Genomic DNA, 6910 nt, shown 5'->3' with positions numbered 1-6910 from the left:
TGGTAGAGTGACTCTGTGTATTCCTTTCATCTGCTTTAATGTTCCCTGCATCATTCAGTGTTTTGCCCTTAGAATCTCTCAATACTGCAACTCGAGGCTTAAAGTTTTTCTTCAATTCTTTCAACTTGAAAATTGACAAGCATGTTCTTCCCTTTTGGTTTTCTAACTCCAGGTCTTTGCACATTTCATTATAATAATTGGCTTTGTCTTCTTGAGCTACTCTTTGAAATCTTCTGTTCAGCTCTTTTATCTTGTCATTTCTTCCATTTGCTTTAGCGATTCTCCACTCAAGGGCAATGTTCAGAGTCTCTTCTGTCATCCACTTTGGTCTTCTCTTCTTTTGTTCTCTTTTTAGTGATCTCTTGCTTTCTTCATGGATTATGTTCTAGATGTCATCCCACAATTCTTCTGGTTTTTGGTCTTTTGTGTTCAATTCATCAAATCTCTTCCTTAGATGATCTCTAAATTCAGGAGGGATATATTCAAGGTTGTATTTTGGCTCTTGTGGACTTGTTTTAATTGTCTTTAACTTCAAGATGCACTTGCATATGAACAGTTGATGGTCTGTTCCACAATCAGCTCCTGGCCTGGTTTTGACTGAAGATATTGAGCTTCTCCATTGCCTCTTGCCACGGATGTAGTCAATCTGATTCCTGTGTGTTCCATCTGGTGAAGTCCACATGTGCAGGCATTGTTTGTGTTGTTGAATAAAGGTGCTTGCAGTGAACAAGTTGTTGGTCTTACAAAATTGTACCATGCGAGTTCCAGCATTATTTCTGTCACCAAGGCCAAATTTTCCACTACCAGTGATAGATATAACAACTTGGCTGAACTTAAAGGACATTATGCTGCATTAAAAAAAAAGCCAATGTTCAAAGGACACATTTCATATGATTCAATTTGTTATCTTGTGATAACAAAATTATATAGATGGAAAACAGATTGGTGCTTGTGAGGGTTTTAGAAGGGTGGGGTATAGAGTAGAAATGGGTAGGTGTTTCTATAAGTGAGTAGTATGAGAAAAATCTTTAGGGTGATGGCATAATTCTATATACTGATTGTGGTGTGAACACATAAACCTACACATGATAAAAAATCATATGGCACTATGCATACACTTTACACCAATGTCACTTTCCTGGTTTTTACATTGCAGTGACATCACTAATGTTGGTGTTACACATTGGGGTAACTCATCTTGTTACCCCCACCTATAGAACTCCTCTGTTATTCCTTATTTTGAATTCTAACCATAGAGTAATAAGTGATAAATACAGTTGTAAACTTCTTAAATGTAATATTCCTTAGATTATAGGAATAGCAACAACAAAATTGTTTTGTAAAATCTTTCTACATTGAATTACAACACTATTAGTTATAACATTATTAGTAAATGAGTGAAAGCCTTTTTGAGTTTTCTCCTTTACCTTTAATTACTTCTTCATTTTCAAAAAATTTATTGATATAGGTTCAAAATTACTAATTACCAGGATATTGTGCTAAAACATCAGAAAATCAGTGACTGTAAAAACACTGTCAGCAACAAAAACAGCAGGGTGTGCTTGTAGCATATGCAGACAAAACCACGTTACTTGAAACATCATTGTTATTGGGTAATAATGACATCTCTGACTTGAGTGCAGTAAACACCCAAAAACCAAATCCACTGCCAATGCATCAATACCAACTTGTAGTGACCCTGTAAGACAAAGTAGAACTGCCCCATAGGGTTTTCAAACCACCGAGTGTCCGGTGGTTTTGAACTGCTGACCTTTTGATTAGCAGCTAAATGGTTAAGCCACTGAACCACCAGAGCACATTAACAGTTTTAAAAAGTAAATAAGCGTAGAGTTTTAGTCTTGTAGGTATATCTATACATATAAGCTCTGCTTACAAAAAAAAATGTTTTGTTGTTATAAATAACTACATGCAAAATGCACGCACTGCCCTCGAGTCTGATCTGACTCATGGTGACCCTTCCTTGGGTTTCTGAGGCAGTATCTCTACGGAAGTAGATTGCCCAACCTTCCTTTCGAGGAGTGGCTGGTTGATTTGAGCTGCCAGTCTTCTGGTTAGCAGTCAAATGCCTTGGGCACCACACCACCAGAGCTCCTATAACTAACTACAGGGGTACTTTTATTAAAAAAAAAAAAAAGAAAAAGTTTGGGCTGAAACATTGCACAAAAATTTTATACACAGGTATTTTGATGTCATCTTGTGAGATCTGTACCCCTTGTAGCCCCTTTGTGATGTCACAGTTAAATTGTACTATAGTTGAATAAGTTGTGACCTTTAGGGGAAACTGGGTGAAGGAAAATAGTACCCCCGTCTTCAATCTTTGCAACTTCCTATGATTCTTTAGTTATTTCAAAATAGAAAGAAAAAAAAAAATTACTCTCAATTCTTCAATACTATTCTAACAGAATTTAGAAAGTATTCTAATAGAATTTGTAACAAGAAAAAAGTCAAGTAAGTGTATTACTAATATATTTAACCTGTAACCCCTCACCCCTCCCCCCTAAAAAAGCAAACTGCTATCGAGTTTGACTAATACTGATGCTATAACACAGAGTAGAACTACCTCATAGGGTTTCTAAGCAGCGTGCTGTATCTTTCTCTCACAGAGCAGCTGGTGAGTTTGAACTGTTGTCCTTTTGGTTTGCAGCTGGAATATCTTAACCACTGAGAGGCCAGACCTCTTTACTGCTAGACAAATGTGAGTTATAAAGATGGCACTAGAACTAGTGTCACCATCAAAATTTGTATCACCTGAAAACTCATTAGATTTGTAAATTCTCAGCCCTACATCAGACCTGCTGAGTCAGAACCCAAGGACTGGGGCCCAGAAGTCTGTTTTAACAAGCCAGATGACTTTGTTGCAAGCTGAAGTTTGAGAACTACTGCTACAGGGCCAGGAAGTCCCAATCTTTGAAGAGATGATGAATATAACCGCAGGACAGCCATGTTCCTCTTGACCATTTGATTTCTTACTTTATGCCATGTGAAAATTTCATGTCACATATTTTCTTTGTTCACTATATTCCTTCATTTGATTATGTAATAAAAGTTATTAAACTTTAATGTTGAACATTTATAGTTCAGAAAAGCACACCCACTAAAATTAAACTCAATTTTGTAGTTTAGTCACTTTGTAGTTGCAATATAAATTGCAACTGTAGTTGCAGTATAAATAATTATTGTATAAATAAATAATTATTTATAACTCTAAGAAGGTAAATTTATGATCAAGATATTGTTATATAATGTAAAATCAGAATTAAAGTTATTTTTCTGTTCATCTCAGAATTTTTTTGTTAGATCATAGAAGATAATGTAAGTAAAGGATTTTTGAAAAAAACTAAAGCAATACATGAATACTTTTTATTTTCACAATCAATTATATTCATTACACATTCTCAATATTGTACTTACCACTTATTCCAAACAAACCAAACTCATTGCCATCAAATTGATTCTGACTAATAATGACCTCCATTGTGTTTCCAAGGCATTAAATCTTTACAGAAGTAGATTGCCCTGTCTTCTTCTACAGAGTGGCTGGTGGTTTTGAACCACCAACCTTCTAGTTAGCAGTCAAATGCATTAGCCATTATGCCACCAGAGTTCCTTACCACTCACTCGCCAACTTCTAAATGGCAGCTGGATTACCTACACTACGTCTAAACCTCTAAACCTCACAGGAACTGTGCTTTATAAACAATTATCTTCAAATGCAAGGCTCTCAGTTTATAAGGAAGATCCTTGTCTCCTTTCAGCATCTGTGGGCTCAGAGCCCCTTGGAGATTTCCATGCATCTTGGCATTAATCTTCCCCTGGGTCTATCTAGGAGGTTCTCAGTGCAGGTCCAAAGGATGTACTCCACTCCTGGGTCTTCTCTGTGGGTGGTACTGAAGTCCCCTCTCTCTGCTCCATTCTCTCTACTTTGATCTCTTTTGAGGTAAAAGGTGATACATGTCATACCCCAGGGTAACTCCTCTTTCATCAGATTAGGATCGTGATCTAATTAAGGGTATTGCATCCCACACTAATCCTGCTTCATTAGCATAAAAATATAATCTCATTCTCATTAACACAAATGCTGCATCATTGATACAAAAAGGTCGGGATTTATGAAAGATCACAAATGGAGAATACTCACATCAGGTCACATCACGAAGAATTATTACATCATTACTTAAGTCCCAAATTACATTATTACATAACTGCCAAGCCCCTGAGAATCATGGCTCAGCCAAGTTGACACATATTTTAGTTGGGAGGAGGGACCAACTCAATCCATGACATTTACCCTTTGTTCCCCCAAAATTCATGTCCTTGACACATGTAAAACAGAGTCATCCCATTTTATCATTCTAAAAGTGTAAATCGACCTCAAGTCCAAATTCTACCCTGGCACAAAATTCCTCTTCATCTGTCAACCTGTAAAATCTAGAATACAAGTTATTTGCTTACAAAGTACAATGGTGGAAGAGGTACAAGTTAGAGATTTCCATTACAAATGGGAAAAATTGGAGATAAAGAAGGGATAACAGGCATCAAGAAGTCTAAAAGCCAGTAGAACAATTTCCATTGTTCTAATGTTTTGAAACTAATCCTCTTCTCTCTGAGATTATCTAGGCAGTGACCCTGCTCTATAGACTCTAGGTGTTTGGCATGCTCTCTGAATTCTGGGTGGAGGCCCTTCAGCCTAGGGCTTTAGTTCCATCTTCCAGGTCTACCAGGATGATAACTCTGCTGCTTTTTCTTTGGGGGGTCCCATTTTCCTAATGCAACTGAGTGGCAACCCTACCCCCTTAACCTCAGCAGGCCCCATTCTTCTGCTTTTTAAGTATGGAAGCCCCCATCCTCAGCTTTGGGCAGTGGATTCCGACCATCCCCATGGTACTCACGAATGGCAGTCTCACTCTCTGGAACTGAGTTGGTGAAAGTCTGACTCTTTGAAATGTAGGAGGCCAAGGCCGAACTCTTTGAGACCCCAGAGGTCATGTCCCTATATTTTGAGATTGAGGCAGCTCTGCTTCCTATGCTCTTTATGTCTTCTGTTTCTGTTTTCTGGTTCTTTGACCACAAGGCTCCTTGGCTCCTCAAGTCTCTTGGGCCAATTGGCCTCTGCCCTGCCTGGGCAAGTATTATAAAAATCTTTAATTTTACTCATAAGTGCTGGGAGGCACCACACTCTGCCAGGAAGCCTTGGCTCAAAGGTATTCAGCTCTATTGCTCCATGATTTGGTAAGCCTACCTAGCACAGTCCATAAAAGCTCAGAAGGAGCCCACTCTATTAGCAAGTCTCCTGTCTGAAGGTGCTTAGCTCTGTTGCTCCAGGAATCAGCTCTCATGCCATGGCATATTGTTGTCTTTGTTCTGTTGCCACCATTTCTGTGTTGTTGCTTCTCTCAATCTGCTGTCTCTGGTGCTACACCTTTCCTCATTTCCTTATGAGCTCTCACCAGAATTGCACTTGTTGCCAATAATTTCACCACCTCTCTCTTCTAGACAATCTAGGCTTTTACTATTAAACCAAAAACCAAACTCACTGCCACCAAGTCAATTCCGACTCCTTATACACTAAGAGCCTAATCCTGCCTCATTAGCATAAGAGAATAAGAGCATAAAGAGTGACCTCTCCTTTTGTTTCTGAAGCAGTATCTCTATGGAAGTAGATTGCCCAGTCTTCCTTCTGAGGAGTGGATGTGGGTTTGAACTGCCAGCCTTCTGGTTAGCCATCAAATGCCTTAGGCACTATGCCACTAGCCTCTACTCATTACTGAATTCCAAAACTGCTTTCACATTTTAGGTATATGTTAGAGCAGTGCCCCAAATTCTATCTTAGTGATCTAGTGCTGCCATAGAAGAGAAGCCATAAACAAATGGCTTCAACAAACAGAAATTTATTCTCTCAAAGTTTAGGAGGATAGAGATCCAAATTCAGAGTGCCAGTTCTAGGGAGAATCTTTCTCTTTCTATCAACTATGGGGGATGTCTTTTTTCTGCATCTGTGGGTCCAGTATCCATTGGAAATCTCCATGTCTCTTACCATCAATTTTCCCCAGGTTCTAGAAGGTTCTAAGCACAGAGACCCTAGGTCCAGAGGACAGTCTCCACTCCCAGCATTTCTTACTTGGTGATGCTGAGGTCCTGCTCTCTCTCCTTATATCTCTTGTAAGATAAAAGATGGTATAAGCCACATGCCAGGAAAACACTCCTAATATCAGATCAGGGCTGTGACCTGAGTGAGGGTGTTCAATCCCACCCTAAATTAGCTCATCAATATAAAAAACCTAAATGACTCTTCATTAACATAACCTCATTGTGTCTCATTAGCACACAGAGGTCAGGATTTATAAAACATCACAAATGGAGGATAATTACATCAGATCATATCATAAGTGTTGATTACGTCATTACATAACTGCCAAACGACCTCATTACATAATTAAGAAACCATTGAGAACCATGGCCTAGTCAAGTTGACACATATTTTGGGGGGACACAATTCAATCCATGACAGCAACTAATAAAAACAGAATGGTCAATGTATTTGAAAATTTTAGTGAATTTCCTCCAAATTTCTAACAATTTCTGCTGTGATGCAGATTATTCAGAAACACTAACCTATTCAAAAAGGCAATAAAATTAAAGTAGTGTTAAAATAAAAGGAAGAAAGAAAAGAAAAATCTTAAAGAAGGAACTATTATATTATATATATGTTGCTGTTGTTGTTAAGTGCTGTCGAGTCGTTTCCGACTCATAGCGACCCCATGCACAGCAGAACGAAATACTGCCCAATCCCGCGCCAGCCTCACAATACCTGCTATACCTGAGCCCATCATTGCAGCCACCGTATCAATCCATCTCGTTGAAGGCCTCCCCCTCTTCCGTCGACACTCCA

The sequence above is a fragment of the Orycteropus afer genome, unplaced genomic scaffold (assembly GCF_000298275.1).
Source record: "Orycteropus afer afer isolate SDZICR_OR568_19922 unplaced genomic scaffold, OryAfe1.0 scaffold00017, whole genome shotgun sequence".
NCBI classification, from domain to species: domain Eukaryota; kingdom Metazoa; phylum Chordata; class Mammalia; order Tubulidentata; family Orycteropodidae; genus Orycteropus; species Orycteropus afer.
Note: the sequence above shows the minus strand (reverse complement) of the source record.